We start from the raw sequence: 18,876 nt of genomic DNA on the forward strand, positions 1-18,876 counted from the left end.
GATATAGCAGTTGCAGGAAAACCACCGAACAGCAGGATAGGTGCACAGGCAGTCTCTCTGGCAGATGACACAGGCTCACCTGAGGTGCGGATTCTAAGTAGTAGCCGGTGTTTACCAGAGCTCCTTATGGTGGAGATGGATTTAGCTGCATGCTAGTACCAGATCGTATTACTCAGGTTTACCCTACCAGGGTGTGAGCAAGCTTGATTCCAGTAGCGGATGAGCAGATAAGGATTAAACAGCAGCTTGGTCAGTAAACAAGCCAAAAGGTCGGTAACGAGTAGTTGCAGGTTGGGATTAGGCAGTAGAGTTGTCAAGGAACAAGCCAAAGGTCAATCAGTTCTAGGACTCCTTAACTCCTATATTATTCTGGGACTTTGTATATTATTCTAGGACTCAGTAACTCGTATATTATTCTAGGATTCAGTAACTCTTATATTATTGTAGGACTTTGTATATTATTCTAAAACTCAGAAACTCATATATTATTCTTGGACTTCGTATATTATTCTAGGACTCGGTAACTTCTATATTATTCTAGAACATTGCATATTATTCTAGGACTTCATATATTATTCTAGGACTCAGTAACTTGTATATTATTCTAGGACTGTTTCTTTTTCTAGGACTTCGTATATTATTCTAGGAATCAGTAACTCCTATATTATACTCGGACTCAGTAACGTGTACATTATTCTAGGACTTTGTATTTAATTCAAAGACTAAGTAACTCGGATATTATTCCTGGACTCAGTAAATCGTACATTTTTTCTAGGACACAGTAATTCTTATATTATTACAGGACTTTGTATATTATTCTAAGACTCAATAACAAGTATATTAGTCTAGGACTCAGTAACTCATATATTATTCTGGGACTTTGTATATTATTCTAAAACTCAGTAACTCATATATTATTCTTGGACTTCGAATATTATTATAGGACTCGGTAACTTCTATATTATTCTAGAACATTGCATATTATTCTAGGACTTCATATATTATTCTAGGACTCAGTAACTTGTATATTATTCTAGGACTGTTTTTTTTCTAGGACTTCGTATATTATTCTAGGAGTCAGTAACTCCTATATTATACTCGGACTCAGTAACGTGTACATTATTCTAGGACTTTGTATTTAATTCAAAGACTAAGTAACTCGGATATTATTCCTGGACTCAGTAAATCGTACATTTTATCTAGGACACAGTAATTCTTATATTATTACAGGACTTTGTATATTATTCTAAGACTCAATAACAAGTATATTAGTCTAGGACTCAGTAACTCATATATTATTCTGGGACTTTGCATATTATTCTAGAACTCAGTAAATCATATATTATTCTAGGACTTTGTATATTATTCTAGGACTCAGTAACTTGTATATTATTCTAGGACTTTGTATTTTATTCTAGGACTCAGTATCTTGTATATTATTCTAGGATTCAGTAACTTGTATATTATTCTAGGGCTTCGTATATTATTCTAAGACTCAGTAACTCATATAACATTCTAGGACTCTGTAACTTATATATTCTTCTAGGACTTCATATAGTATTCTAGGACTCAGTAACTCCAATATTATTCTACGACTTTGTATATTACCCTAGCTGTCACGATCAGGTGTCGGGCTTGAAGATCAATTGATATAGCAGTTGCAGGAAAACCACCGAACAGCAGGATAGGTGCACAGGCAGTCTCTCTGGCAGATGACACAGGCTCACCTGAGGTGCGGATTCTAAGTAGTAGCCGGTGTTCACCAGAGCTCCTGATGGTGGAGATGGATTTAGCTGCATGCTAGTACCAGGTCGTATTACTCAGGTTTACCCTACCAGGGTGTGAGCAAGCTTGATTCCAGTAGCGGATGAGCAGATAAGGATTAAACAGCAGCTTGGTCAGTAAACAAGCCAAAAGGTCGGTAACGAGTAGTTTCAGGTGGGGATTAGGCAGTAGAGTTGTCAAGGAACAAGCCAAGGGTCAATCAGTTCTAGGACTCCTTAACTCCTATATTATTCTGGGACTTTGTAAATTATTCTAGGATTCAGTAACTCTTATATTATTGTAGGACTTTGTATATTATTCTAAAACTCAGTAACTCATATATTATTCTTGGACTTCGTATATTATTATAGGACTCGGTAACTTCTATATTATTCTAGAACATTGCATATTATTCTAGGACTTCATATATTATTCTAGGACTCAGTAACTTGTATATTATTCTAGGACAGTTTTCTTTTCTAGGACTTCGTATATTATTCTAGGAGTCAGTAACTCCTATATTATACTCGGACTCAGTAACGTGTACATTATTCTAGGACTTTGTATTTAATTCAAAGACTAAGTAACTCGGATATTATTCCTGGACTCAGTAAATCGTACATTTTTTCTAGGACACAGTAATTCTTATATTATTACAGGACTTTGTATATTATTCTAAGACTCAATAACAAGTATATTAGTCTAGGACTCAGTAACTCATATATTATTCTGGGACTTTGCATATTATTCTAGAACTCAGTAAATCATATATTATTCTAGGACTTTGTATATTATTCTAGGACTCAGTAACCTCTATATTATTCTAGGACTTTGTATTTTATTCTAGGACTCAGTATCTTGTATATTATTCTAGGATTCAGTAACTTGTATATTATTCTAGGGCTTCGTATATTATTCTAAGACTCAGTAACTCATATAACATTCTAGTACTCTGTAACTTATATATTCTTCTAGGACTTCATATAGTATTCTAGGACTCAGTAACTCCAATATTATTCTACGACTTTGTATATTACCCTAGCTGTCACGATCAGGTGTCGGGCTTGAAGATCAATTGATATAGCAGTTGCAGGAAAACCACCGAACAGCAGGATAGGTGCACAGGCAGTCTCTCTGGCAGATGACACAGGCTCACCTGAGGTGCGGATTCTAAGTAGTAGCCGGTGTTCACCAGAGCTCCTGATGGTGGAGATGGATTTAGCTGCATGCTAGTACCAGGTCGTATTACTCAGGTTTACCCTACCAGGGTGTGAGCAAGCTTGATTCCAGTAGCGGATGAGCAGATAAGGATTAAACAGCAGCTTGGTCAGTAAACAAGCCAAAAGGTCGGTAACGAGTAGTTGCAGGTTGGGATTAGGCAGTAGAGTTGTCAAGGAACAAGCCAAGGGTCAATCAGTTCTAGGACTCCTTAACTCCTATATTATTCTGGGACTTTGTATATTATTCTAGGACTCAGTAACTCGTATATTATTCTAGGATTCAGTAACTCTTATATTATTGTAGGACTTTGTATATTATTCTAAAACTCAGTAACTCATATATTATTCTTGGACTTCGTATATTATTATAGGACTCGGTAACTTCTATATTATTCTAGAACATTGCATATTATTCTAGGACTTCATATAATATTCTAGGACTCAGTAACTTGTATATTATTCTAGGACTGTTTTTTTTTCTAGGACTTCGTATATTATTCTAGGAGTCAGTAACTCCTATATTATACTCGGACTCAGTAACGTGTACATTATTCTAGGACTTTGTATTTAATTCAAAGAGTAAGTAACTCGGATATTTTTCCTGGACTCAGTAAATCGTACATTTTTTCTAGGACACAGTAATTCTTATATTATTACAGGACTTTGTATATTATTCTAAGACTCAATAACAAGTATATTAGTCTAGGACTCAGTAACTCATATATTATTCTGGGACTTTGCATATTATTCTAGAACTCAGTAAATCGTATATTATTCTAGGACTTTGTATATTATTCTAGGACTCAGTAACTTGTATATTATTCTAGGACTTTGTATTTTATTCTAGGACTCAGTATCTTGTATATTATTCTAGGATTCAGTAACTTGTATATTATTCTAGGGCTTCGTATATTATTCTAAGACTCAGTAACTCATATAACATTCTAGGACTCTGTAACTTATATATTCTTCTAGGACTTCATATAGTATTCTAGGACTCAGTAACTCCAATATTATTCTACGACTTTGTATATTACCCTAGCTGTCACGATCAGGTGTCGGGCTTGAAGATCAATTGATATAGCAGTTGCAGGAAAACCACCGAACAGCAGGATAGGTGCACAGGCAGTCTCTCTGGCAGATGACACAGGCTCACCTGAGGTGCGGATTCTAAGTAGTAGCCGGTGTTCACCAGAGCTCCTGATGGTGGAGATGGATTTAGCTGCATGCTAGTACCAGGTCGTATTACTCAGGTTTACCCTACCAGGGTGTGAGCAAGCTTTATTCCAGTAGCGGATGAGCAAATAAGGATTAAACAGCAGCTTGGTCAGTAAACAAGCCAAAAGGTCGGTAACGAGTAGTTTCAGGTGGGGATTAGGCAGTAGAGTTGTCAAGGAACAAGCCAAGGGTCAATCAGTTCTAGGACTCCTTAACTCCTATATTATTCTGGGACTTTGTATATTATTCTAGGACTCAGTAACTCGTATATTATTCTAGGATTCAGTAACTCTTATATTATTGTAGGACTTTGTATATTATTCTAAAACTCAGTAACTCATATATTATTCTTGGACTTCGTATATTATTATAGGGCTCGGTAACTTCTATATTATTCTAGAACATTGCATATTATTCTAGGACTTCATATATTATTCTAGGACTCAGTAACTTGTATATTATTCTAGGACTTTGTATTTTATTCTAGGACTCAGTATCTTGTATATTATTCTAGGATTCAGTAACTTGTATATTATTCTAGGGCTTCGTATATTATTCTAAGACTCAGTAACTCATATAACATTCTAGGACTCTGTAACTTATATATTCTTCTAGGACTTCATATAGTATTCTAGGACTCAGTAACTCCAATATTATTCTACGACTTTGTATATTACCCTAGCTGTCACGATCAGGTGTCGGGCTTGAAGATCAATTGATATAGCAGTTGCAGGAAAACCACCGAACAGCAGGATAGGTGCACAGGCAGTCTCTCTGGCAGATGACACAGGCTCACCTGAGGTGCGGATTCTAAGTAGTAGCCGGTGTTCACCAGAGCTCCTGATGGTGGAGATGGATTTAGCTGCATGCTAGTACCAGGTCGTATTACTCAGGTTTACCCTACCAGGGTGTGAGCAAGCTTGATTCCAGTAGCGGATGAGCAGATAAGGATTAAACAGCAGCTTGGTCAGTAAACAAGCCAAAAGGTCGGTAACGAGTAGTTGCAGGTTGGTATTTAGGCAGTAGAGTTGTCAAGGAACAAGCCAAGGGTCAATCAGTTCTAGGACTCCTTAACTCCTATATTATTCTGGGACTTTGTATATTATTCTAGGACTCAGTAACTCGTATATTATTCTAGGATTCAGTAACTCTTATATTATTCTAGGACTTTGTATATTATTCTAAAACTCAGTAACTCATATATTATTCTTGGACTTCGTATATTATTATAGGACTCGGTAACTTCTATATTATTCTAGAACATTGCATATTATTCTAGGACTTCATATATTATTCTAGGACTCAGTAACTTGTATATTATTCTAGGACTGTTTTTTTTTCTAGGACTTCGTATATTATTCTAGGAGTCAGTAACTCCTATATTATACTCGGACTCAGTAACGTGTACATTATTCTAGGACTTTGTATTTAATTCAAAGACTAAGTAACTCGGATATTATTCCTGGACTCAGTAAATCGTACATTTTTTCTAGGACACAATAATTCTTATATTATTACAGGACTTTGTATATTATTCTAAGACTCAATAACAAGTATATTAGTCTAGGACTCAGTAACTCATATATTATTCTGGGACTTTGCATATTATTCTAGAACTCAGTAAATCATATATTATTCTAGGACTTTGTATATTATTCTAGGACTCAGTAACTTGTATATTATTCTAGGACTTTGTATTTTATTCTAGGACTCAGTATCTTGTATATTATTCTAGGATTCAGTAACTTGTATATTATTCTAGGGCTTCGTATATTATTCTAAGACTCAGTAACTCATATAACATTCTAGGACTCTGTAACTTATATATTCTTCTAGGACTTCATATAGTATTCTAGGACTCAGTAACTCCAATTTTATTCTATGACTTTGTATATTACCCTAGCTGTCACGATCAGGTGTCGGGCTTGAAGATCAATTGATATAGCAGTTGCAGGAAAACCACCGAACAGCAGGATAGGTGCACAGGCAGTCTCTCTGGCAGATGACACAGGCTCACCTGAGGTGCGGATTCTAAGTAGTAGCCGGTGTTCACCAGAGCTCCTGATGGTAGAGATGGATTTAGCTGCATGCTAGTACCAGGTCGTATTACTCAGGTTTACCCTACCAGGGTGTGAGCAAGCTTGATTCCAGTAGCGGATGAGCAGATAAGGATTAAACAGCAGCTTGGTCAGTAAACAAGCCAAAAGGTCGGTAACGAGTAGTTGCAGGTTGGGATTAGGCAGTAGAGTTGTCAAGGAACAAGCCAAGGGTCAATCAGTTCTAGGACTCCTTAACTCCTATATTATTCTGGGACTTTGTATATTATTCTAGGACTCAGTAACTCGTATATTATTCTAGGATTCAGTAACTCTTATATTATTGTAGGACTTTGTACATTATTCTAAAACTCAGTAACTTATATATTATTCTTGGACTTCGTATATTATTATAGGGCTCGGTAACTTCTATATTATTCTAGAACATTGCATATTATTCTAGGACTTCATATATTATTCTAGGACTCAGTAACTTGTATATTATTCTAGGACTGTTTTTTTTTCTAGGACTTCGTATATTATTCTAGGAGTCAGTAACTCCTATATTATACTCTGACTCAGTAACGTGTACATTATTCTAGGACTTTGTGTTTAATTCAAAGACTAAGTAACTCGGATATTATTCCTGGACTCAGTAAATCGTACATTTTTTTCTAGGACACAGCAATTCTTATATTATTACAGGACTTTGTATATTATTCTAAGACTCAATAACAAGTATATTAGTCTAGGACTCAGTAACTCATATATTATTCTGGGACTTTGCATATTATTCTAGAACTCAGTAAATCATATATTATTCTAGGACTTTGTATATTATTCTAGGACTCAGTAACTTGTATATTATTCTAGGACTTTGTATTTTATTCTAGGACTCAGTATCTTGTATATTATTCTAGGATTCAGTAACTTGTATATTATTCTAGGGCTTTGTATATTATTCTAAGACTCAGTAACTCATATAACATTCTAGGACTCTGTAACTTATATATTCTTCTAGGACTTCATATAGTATTCTAGGACTCAGTAACTCCAATATTATTCTACGACTTTGTATATTACCCTAGCTGTCACGATCAGGTGTCGGGCTTGAAGATCAATTGATATAGCAGTTGCAGGAAAACCACCGAACAGCAGGATAGGTGCACAGGCAGTCTCTCTGGCAGATGACACAGGCTCACCTGAGGTGCGGATTCTAAGTAGTAGCCGGTGTTCACCAGAGCTCCTGATGGTGGAGATGGATTTAGCTGCATGCTAGTACCAGGTCGTATTACTCAGGTTTACCCTACCAGGGTGTGAGCAAGCTTGATTCCAGTAGCGGATGAGAAGATAAGGATTAAACAGCAGCTTGGTCAGTAAAGAAGCCAAAAGGTCGGTAACGAGTAGTTGCAGGTTGGGATTAGGCAGTAGAGTTGTCAAGGAACAAGCCAAGGGTCAATCAGTTCTAGGACTCCTTAACTCCTATATTATTCTAGGACTCAGTAACTCGTATATTATTCTAGGATTCAGTAACTCTTATATTATGGTAGGACTTTGTATATTATTCTAAAACTCAGTAACTTATATATTATTCTTGGACTTCGTATATTATTATAGGGCTCGGTAACTTCTATATTATTCTAGAACATTGCATATTATTCTAGGACTTCATATATTATTCTAGGACTCAGTAACTTGTATATTATTCTAGGACTGTTTTTTTTTCTAGGACTTCGTATATTATTCTAGGAGTCAGTAACTCCTATATTATACTCTGACTCAGTAACGTGTACATTATTCTAGGACTTTGTGTTTAATTCAAAGACTAAGTAACTCGGATATTATTCCTGGACTCAGTAAATCGTACATTTTTTTCTAGGACACAGCAATTCTTATATTATTACAGGACTTTGTATATTATTCTAAGACTCAATAACAAGTATATTAGTCTAGGACTCAGTAACTCATATATTATTCTGGGACTTTGCATATTATTCTAGAACTCAGTAAATCATATATTATTCTAGGACTTTGTATATTATTCTAGGACTCAGTAACTTGTATATTATTCTAGGACTTTGTATTTTATTCTAGGACTCAGTATCTTGTATATTATTCTAGGATTCAGTAACTTGTATATTATTCTAGGGCTTCGTATATTATTCTAAGACTCAGTAACTCATATAACATTCTAGTACTCTGTAACTTATATATTCTTCTAGGACTTCATATAGTATTCTAGGACTCAGTAACTCCAATATTATTCTACGACTACGATTAAATGGTGGAGATGGATTTAGCTGCATGCTAGTACCAGGTCGTATTACTCAGGTTTACCCTACCAGGGTGTGAGCAAGCTTGATTCCAGTAGCGGATGAGCAGATAAGGATTAAACAGCAGCTTGGTCAGTAAACAAGCCAAAAGGTCGGTAACGAGTAGTTTCAGGTGGGGATTAGGCAGTAGAGTTGTCAAGGAACAAGCCAAGGGTCAATCAGTTCTAGGACTCCTTAACTCCTATATTATTCTGGGACTTTGTATATTATTCTAGGACTCAGTAACTCGTATATTATTCTAGGATTCAGTAACTCTTATATTATTGTAGGACTTTGTATATTATTCTAAAACTCAGTAACTCATATATTATTCTTGGACTTCGTATATTATTATAGGACTCGGTAACTTCTATATTATTCTAGAACATTGCATATTATTCTAGGACTTCATATATTATTCTAGGACTCAGTAACTTGTATATTATTCTAGGACAGTTTTCTTTTCTAGGACTTCGTATATTATTCTAGGAGTCAGTAACTCCTATATTATACTCGGACTCAGTAACGTGTACATTATTCTAGGACTTTGTATTTAATTCAAAGACTACGGTAAGTAACTCGGATATTATTCCTGGACTCAGTAAATCGTACATTTTTTCTGGGACACAGTAATTCTTATATTATTACAGGACTTGTTTATATTATTCTAAGACTCAATAACAAGTATATTAGTCTAGGACTCAGTAACTCATATATTATTCTGGGACTTTGCATATTATTCTAGAACTCAGTAAATCATATATTATTCTAGGACTTTGTATATTATTCTAGGACTCAGTAACTTGTATATTATTCTAGGACTTTGTATTTTATTCTAGGACTCAGTATCTTGTATATTATTCTAGGATTCAGTAACTTGTATATTATTCTAGGGCTTCGTATATTATTCTAAGACTCAGTAACTCATATAACATTCTAGTACTCTGTAACTTATATATTCTTCTAGGACTTCATATAGTATTCTAGGACTCAGTAACTCCAATATTATTCTACGACTTTGTATATTACCCTAGCTGTCACGATCAGGTGTCGGGCTTGAAGATCAATTGATATAGCAGTTGCAGGAAAACCACCGAACAGCAGGATAGGTGCACAGGCAGTCTCTCTGGCAGATGACACAGGCTCACCTGAGGTGCAGATTCTAAGTAGTAGCCGGTGTTCACCAGAGCTCCTGATGGTGGAGATGGATTTAGCTGCATGCTAGTACCAGGTCGTATTACTCAGGTTTACCCTACCAGGGTGTGAGCAAGCTTGATTCCAGTAGCGGATGAGCAGATAAGGATTAAACAGCAGCTTGGTCAGTAAACAAGCCAAAAGGTCGGTAACGAGTAGTTGCAGGTTGGGATTAGGCAGTAGAGTTGTCAAGGAACAAGCCAAGGGTCAATCAGTTCTAGGACTCCTTAACTCCTATATTATTCTGGGACTTTGTATATTATTCTAGGACTCAGTAACTCGTATATTATTCTAGGATTCAGTAACTCTTATATTATTGTAGGACTTTGTATATTATTCTAAAACTCAGTAACTCATATATTATTCTTGGACTTCGTATATTATTATAGGACTCGGTAACTTCTATATTATTCTAGAACATTGCATATTATTCTAGGACTTCATATAATATTCTAGGACTCAGTAACTTGTATATTATTCTAGGACTGTTTTTTTTTCTAGGACTTCGTATATTATTCTAGGAGTCAGTAACTCCTATATTATACTCGGACTCAGTAACGTGTACATTATTCTAGGACTTTGTATTTAATTCAAAGAGTAAGTAACTCGGATATTTTTCCTGGACTCAGTAAATCGTACATTTTTTCTAGGACACAGTAATTCTTATATTATTACAGGACTTTGTATATTATTCTAAGACTCAATAACAAGTATATTAGTCTAGGACTCAGTAACTCATATATTATTCTGGGACTTTGCATATTATTCTAGAACTCAGTAAATCGTATATTATTCTAGGACTTTGTATATTATTCTAGGACTCAGTAACTTGTATATTATTCTAGGACTTTGTATTTTATTCTAGGACTCAGTATCTTGTATATTATTCTAGGATTCAGTAACTTGTATATTATTCTAGGGCTTCGTATATTATTCTAAGACTCAGTAACTCATATAACATTCTAGGACTCTGTAACTTATATATTCTTCTAGGACTTCATATAGTATTCTAGGACTCAGTAACTCCAATATTATTCTACGACTTTGTATATTACCCTAGCTGTCACGATCAGGTGTCGGGCTTGAAGATCAATTGATATAGCAGTTGCAGGAAAACCACCGAACAGCAGGATAGGTGCACAGGCAGTCTCTCTGGCAGATGACACAGGCTCACCTGAGGTGCGGATTCTAAGTAGTAGCCGGTGTTCACCAGAGCTCCTGATGGTGGAGATGGATTTAGCTGCATGCTAGTACCAGGTCGCATTACTTAGGTTTACCCTACCAGGGTGTGAGCAAGCTTGATTCCAGTAGCGGATGAGCAGATAAGGATTAAACAGCAGCTTGGTCAGTAAACAAGCCAAAAGGTCGGTAACGAGTAGTTTCAGGTGGGGATTAGGCAGTAGAGTTGTCAAGGAACAAGCCAAGGGTCAATCAGTTCTAGGACTCCTTAACTCCTATATTAAACTGGGACTTTGTATATTATTCTAGGACTCAGTAACTCGTATATTATTCTAGGATTCAGTAACTCTTATATTATTGTAGGACTTTGTATATTATTCTAAAACTCAGTAACTCATATATTATTCTTGGACTTCGTATATTATTATAGGGCTCGGTAACTTCTATATTATTCTAGAACATTGCATATTATTCTAGGACTTCATATATTATTCTAGGACTCAGTAACTTGTATATTATTCTAGGACTTTGTATTTTATTCTAGGACTCAGTATCTTGTATATTATTCTAGGATTCAGTAACTTGTATATTATTCTAGGGCTTCGTATATTATTCTAAGACTCAGTAACTCATATAACATTCTAGGACTCTGTAACTTATATATTCTTCTAGGACTTCATATAGTATTCTAGGACTCAGTAACTCCAATATTATTCTACGACTTTGTATATTACCCTAGCTGTCACGATCAGGTGTCGGGCTTGAAGATCAATTGATATAGCAGTTGCAGGAAAACCACCGAACAGCAGGATAGGTGCACAGGCAGTCTCTCTGGCAGATGACACAGGCTCACCTGAGGTGCGGATTCTAAGTAGTAGCCGGTGTTCACCAGAGCTCCTGATGGTGGAGATGGATTTAGCTGCATGCTAGTACCAGGTCGTATTACTCAGGTTTACCCTACCAGGGTGTGAGCAAGCTTGATTCCAGTAGCGGATGAGCAGATAAGGATTAAACAGCAGCTTGGTCAGTAAACAAGCCAAAAGGTCGGTAACGAGTAGTTGCAGGTTGGGATTAGGCAGTAGAGTTGTCAAGGAACAAGCCAAGGGTCAATCAGTTCTAGGACTCCTTAACTCCTATATTATTCTGGGACTTTGTATATTATTCTAGGACTCAGTAACTCGTATATTATTCTAGGATTCAGTAACTCTTATATTATTCTAGGACTTTGTATATTATTCTAAAACTCAGTAACTCATATATTATTCTTGGACTTCGTATATTATTATAGGACTCGGTAACTTCTATATTATTCTAGAACATTGCATATTATTCTAGGACTTCATATATTATTCTAGGACTCAGTAACTTGTATATTATTCTAGGACTGTTTTTTTTTCTAGGACTTCGTATATTATTCTAGGAGTCAGTAACTCCTATATTATACTCGGACTCAGTAACGTGTACATTATTCTAGGACTTTGTATTTAATTCAAAGACTAAGTAACTCGGATATTATTCCTGGACTCAGTAAATCGTACATTTTTTCTAGGACACAATAATTCTTATATTATTACAGGACTTTGTATATTATTCTAAGACTCAATAACAAGTATATTAGTCTAGGACTCAGTAACTCATATATTATTCTGGGACTTTGCATATTATTCTAGAACTCAGTAAATCATATATTATTCTAGGACTTTGTATATTATTCTAGGACTCAGTAACTTGTATATTATTCTAGGACTTTGTATTTTATTCTAGGACTCAGTATCTTGTATATTATTCTAGGATTCAGTAACTTGTATATTATTCTAGGGCTTCGTATATTATTCTAAGACTCAGTAACTCATATAACATTCTAGGACTCTGTAACTTATATATTCTTCTAGGACTTCATATAGTATTCTAGGACTCAGTAACTCCAATTTTATTCTATGACTTTGTATATTACCCTAGCTGTCACGATCAGGTGTCGGGCTTGAAGATCAATTGATATAGCAGTTGCAGGAAAACCACCGAACAGCAGGATAGGTGCACAGGCAGTCTCTCTGGCAGATGACACAGGCTCACCTGAGGTGCGGATTCTAAGTAGTAGCCGGTGTTCACCAGAGCTCCTGATGGTAGAGATGGATTTAGCTGCATGCTAGTACCAGGTCGTATTACTCAGGTTTACCCTACCAGGGTGTGAGCAAGCTTGATTCCAGTAGCGGATGAGCAGATAAGGATTAAACAGCAGCTTGGTCAGTAAACAAGCCAAAAGGTCGGTAACGAGTAGTTGCAGGTTGGGATTAGGCAGTAGAGTTGTCAAGGAACAAGCCAAGGGTCAATCAGTTCTAGGACTCCTTAACTCCTATATTATTCTGGGACTTTGTATATTATTCTAGGACTCAGTAACTCGTATATTATTCTAGGATTCAGTAACTCTTATATTATTGTAGGACTTTGTACATTATTCTAAAACTCAGTAACTTATATATTATTCTTGGACTTCGTATATTATTATAGGGCTCGGTAACTTCTATATTATTCTAGAACATTGCATATTATTCTAGGACTTCATATATTATTCTAGGACTCAGTAACTTGTATATTATTCTAGGACTGTTTTTTTTTCTAGGACTTCGTATATTATTCTAGGAGTCAGTAACTCCTATATTATACTCTGACTCAGTAACGTGTACATTATTCTAGGACTTTGTGTTTAATTCAAAGACTAAGTAACTCGGATATTATTCCTGGACTCAGTAAATCGTACATTTTTTTCTAGGACACAGCAATTCTTATATTATTACAGGACTTTGTATATTATTCTAAGACTCAATAACAAGTATATTAGTCTAGGACTCAGTAACTCATATATTATTCTGGGGCTTTGCATATTATTCTAGAACTCAGTAAATCATATATTATTCTAGGACTTTGTATATTATTCTAGGACTCAGTAACTTGTATATTATTCTAGGACTTTGTATTTTATTCTAGGACTCAGTATCTTGTATATTATTCTAGGATTCAGTAACTTGTATATTATTCTAGGGCTTCGTATATTATTCTAAGACTCAGTAACTCATATAACATTCTAGGACTCTGTAACTTATATATTCTTCTAGGACTTCATATAGTATTCTAGGACTCAGTAACTCCAATATTATTCTACGACTTTGTATATTACCCTAGCTGTCACGATCAGGTGTCGGGCTTGAAGATCAATTGATATAGCAGTTGCAGGAAAACCACCGAACAGCAGGATAGGTGCACAGGCAGTCTCTCTGGCAGATGACACAGGCTCACCTGAGGTGCGGATTCTAAGTAGTAGCCGGTGTTCACCAGAGCTCCTGATGGTGGAGATGGATTTAGCTGCATGCTAGTACCAGGTCGTATTACTCAGGTTTACCCTACCAGGGTGTGAGCAAGCTTGATTCCAGTAGCGGATGAGAAGATAAGGATTAAACAGCAGCTTGGTCAGTAAAGAAGCCAAAAGGTCGGTAACGAGTAGTTGCAGGTTGGGATTAGGCAGTAGAGTTGCCAAGGAACAAGCCAAGGGTCAATCAGTTCTAGGACTCCTTAACTCCTATATTATTCTAGGACTCAGTAACTCGTATATTATTCTAGGATTCAGTAACTCTTATATTATGGTAGGACTTTGTATATTATTCTAAAACTCAGTAACTTATATATTATTCTTGGACTTCGTATATTATTATAGGGCTCGGTAACTTCTATATTATTCTAGAACATTGCATATTATTCTAGGACTTCATATATTATTCTAGGACTCAGTAACTTGTATATTATTCTAGGACTGTTTTTTTTTCTAGGACTTCGTATATTATTCTAGGAGTCAGTAACTCCTATATTATACTCTGACTCAGTAACGTGTACATTATTCTAGGACTTTGTGTTTAATTCAAAGACTAAGTAACTCGGATATTATTCCTGGACTCAGTAAATCGTACATTTTTTTCTAGGACACAGCAATTCTTATATTATTACAGGACTTTGTATATTATTCTAAGACTCAATAACAAGTATATTAGTCTAGGACTCAGTAACTCATATATTATTCTGGGACTTTGCATATTATTCTAGAACTCAGTAAATCATATATTATTCTAGGACTTTGTATATTATTCTAGGACTCAGTAACTTGTATATTATTCTAGGACTTTGTATTTTATTCTAGGACTCAGTATCTTGTATATTATTCTAGGATTCAGTAACTTGTATATTATTCTAGGGCTTCGTATATTATTCTAAGACTCAGTAACTCATATAACATTCTAGTACTCTTTAACTTATATATTCTTCTAGGACTTCATATAGTATTCTAGGACTCAGTAACTCCAATATTATTCTACGACTTTGTATATTACCCTAGCTGTCACGATCAGGTGTCGGGCTTGAAGATCAATTGATATAGCAGTTGCAGGAAAACCACCGAACAGCAGGATAGGTGCACAGGCAGTCTCTCTGGCAGATGACACAGGCTCACCTGAGGTGCGGATTCTAAGTAGTAGCCGGTGTTCACCAGAGCTCCTGATGGTGGAGATGGATTTAGCTGCATGCTAGTACCAGGTCGTATTACTCAGGTTTACCCTACCAGGGTGTGAGCAAGCTTGATTCCAGTAGCGGATGAGCAGATAAGGATTAAACAGCAGCTTGGTCAGTAAACAAGCCAAAAGGTCGGTAACGAGTAGTTTCAGGTGGGGATTAGGCAGTAGAGTTGTCAAGGAACAAGCCAAGGGTCAATCAGTTCTAGGACTCCTTAACTCCTATATTATTCTGGGACTTTGTATATTATTCTAGGACTCAGTAACTCGTATATTATTCTAGGATTCAGTAACTCTTATATTATTGTAGGACTTTGTATATTATTCTAAAACTCAGTAACTCATATATTATTCTTGGACTTCGTATATTATTATAGGACTCGGTAACTTCTATATTATTCTAGAACATTGCATATTATTCTAGGACTTCATATATTATTCTAGGACTCAGTAACTTGTATATTATTCTAGGACAGTTTTCTTTTCTAGGACTTCGTATATTATTCTAGGAGTCAGTAACTCCTATATTATACTCGGACTCAGTAACGTGTACATTATTCTAGGACTTTGTATTTAATTCAAAGACTACGGTAAGTAACTCGGATATTATTCCTGGACTCAGTAAATCGTACTTTTTTTCTGGGACACAGTAATTCTTATATTATTACAGGACTTGTTTATATTATTCTAAGACTCAATAACAAGTATATTAGTCTAGGACTCAGTAACTCATATATTATTCTGGGACTTTGCATATTATTCTAGAACTCAGTAAATCATATATTATTCTAGGACTTTGTATATTATTCTAGGACTCAGTAACTTGTATATTATTCTAGGACTTTGTATTTTATTCTAGGACTCAGTATCTTGTATATTATTCTAGGATTCAGTAACTTGTATATTATTCTAGGGCTTCGTATATTATTCTAAGACTCAGTAACTCATATAACATTCTAGTACTCTGTAACTTATATATTCTTCTAGGACTTCATATAGTATTCTAGGACTCAGTAACTCCAATATTATTCTACGACTTTGTATATTACCCTAGCTGTCACGATCAGGTGTCGGGCTTGAAGATCAATTGATATAGCAGTTGCAGGAAAACCACCGAACAGCAGGATAGGTGCACAGGCAGTCTCTCTGGCAGATGACACAGGCTCACCTGAGGTGCGGATTCTAAGTAGTAGCCGGTGTTCACCAGAGCTCCTGATGGTGGAGATGGATTTAGCTGCATGCTAGTACCAGGTCGTATTACTCAGGTTTACCCTACCAGGGTGTGAGCAAGCTTGATTCCAGTAGCGGATGAGCAGATAAGGATTAAACAGCAGCTTGGTCAGTAAACAAGCCAAAAGGTCGGTAACGAGTAGTTGCAGGTTGGGATTAGGCAGTAGAGTTGTCAAGGAACAAGCCAAGGGTCAATCAGTTCTAGGACTCCTTAACTCCTATATTATTCTGGGACTTTGTATATTATTCTAGGACTCAGTAACTCGTATATTATTCTAGGATTCAGTAACTCTTATATTATTGTAGGACTTTGTATATTATTCTAAAACTCAGTAACTCATATATTATTCTTGGACTTCGTATATTATTATAGGACTCGGTAACTTCTATATTATTCTAGAACATTGCATATTATTCTAGGACTTCATATAATATTCTAGGACTCAGTAACTTGTATATTATTCTAGGACTGTTTTTTTTTCTAGGACTTCGTATATTATTCTAGGAGTCAGTAACTCCTATATTATACTCGGACTCAGTAACGTGTACATTATTCTAGGACTTTGTATTTAATTCAAAGAGTAAGTAACTCGGATATTTTTCCTGGACTCAGTAAATCGTACATTTTTTCTAGGACACAGTAATTCTTATATTATTACAGGACTTTGTATATTATTCTAAGACTCAATAACAAGTATATTAGTCTAGGACTCAGTAACTCATATATTATTCTGGGACTTTGCATATTATTCTAGAACTCAGTAAATCGTATATTATTCTAGGACTTTGTATATTATTCTAGGACTCAGTAACTTGTATATTATTCTAGGACTTTGTATTTTATTCTAGGACTCAGTATCTTGTATATTATTCTAGGATTCAGTAACTTGTATATTATTCTAGGGCTTCGTATATTATTCTAAGACTCAGTAACTCATATAACATTCTAGGACTCTGTAACTTATATATTCTTCTAGGACTTCATATAGTATTCTAGGACTCAGTAACTCCAATATTATTCTACGACTTTGTATATTACCCTAGCTGTCACGATCAGGTGCCGGGCTTGAAGATCAATTGATATAGCAGTTGCAGGAAAACCACCGAACAGCAGGATAGGTGCACAGGCAGTCTCTCTGGCAGATGACACAGGCTCACCTGAGGTGCGGATTCTAAGTAGTAGCCGGTGTTCACCAGAGCTCCTGATGGTGGAGATGGATTTAGCTGCATGCTAGTACCAGGTCGTATTACTCAGGTTTACCCTACCAGGGTGTGAGCAAGCTTGATTCCAGTAGCGGATGAGCAGATAAGGATTAAACAGCAGCTTGGTCAGTAAACAAGCCAAAAGGTCGGTAACGAGTAGTTTGAGTGGGGATTAGGCAGTAGAGTTGTCAAGGAACAAGCCAAGGGTCAATCAGTTCTAGGACTCCTTAACTCCTATATTATTCTGGGACTTTGTATATTATTCTAGGACTCAGTAACTCGTATATTATTCTAGGATTCAGTAACTCTTATATTATTGTAGGACTTTGTATATTATTCTAAAACTCAGTAACTCATATATTATTCTTGGACTTCGTATATTATTATAGGGCTCGGTAACTTCTATATTATTCTAGAACATTGCATATTATTCTAGGACTTCATATATTATTCTAGGACTCAGTAACTTGTATATTATTCTAGGACTTTGTATTTTATTCTAGGACTCAGTATCTTGTATATTATTCTAGGATTCAGTAACTTGTATATTATTCTAGGGCTTCGTATATTATTCTAAGACTCAGTAACTCATATAACATTCTAGGACTCTGTAACTTATATATTCTTCTAGGACTTCATATAGTATTCTAGGACTCAGTAACTCCAATATTATTCTACGATTTTGTATATTACCCTAGCTGTCACGATCAGGTGTCGGGCTTGAAGATCAATTGATATAGCAGTTGCAGGAAAACCACCGAACAGCAGGATAGGTGCACAGGCAGTCTCTCTGGCAGATGACACAGGCTCACCTGAGGTGCGGATTCTAAGTAGTAGCCGGTGTTCACCAGAGCTCCTGATGGTGGAGATGGATTTAGCTGCATGCTAGTACCAGGTCGTATTACTCAGGTTTACCCTACCAGGGTGTGAGCAAGCTTGATTCCAGTAGCGGATGAGCAGATAAGGA

The sequence above is a fragment of the Lithobates pipiens genome, unplaced genomic scaffold, assembly GCF_037356315.1.
Source record: "Lithobates pipiens isolate NorthernLeopardFrog02 unplaced genomic scaffold, aLitPip1_a1.2 Scaffold_72, whole genome shotgun sequence".
In the NCBI taxonomy this organism is placed as follows: Eukaryota; Metazoa; Chordata; class Amphibia; order Anura; family Ranidae; genus Lithobates; species Lithobates pipiens.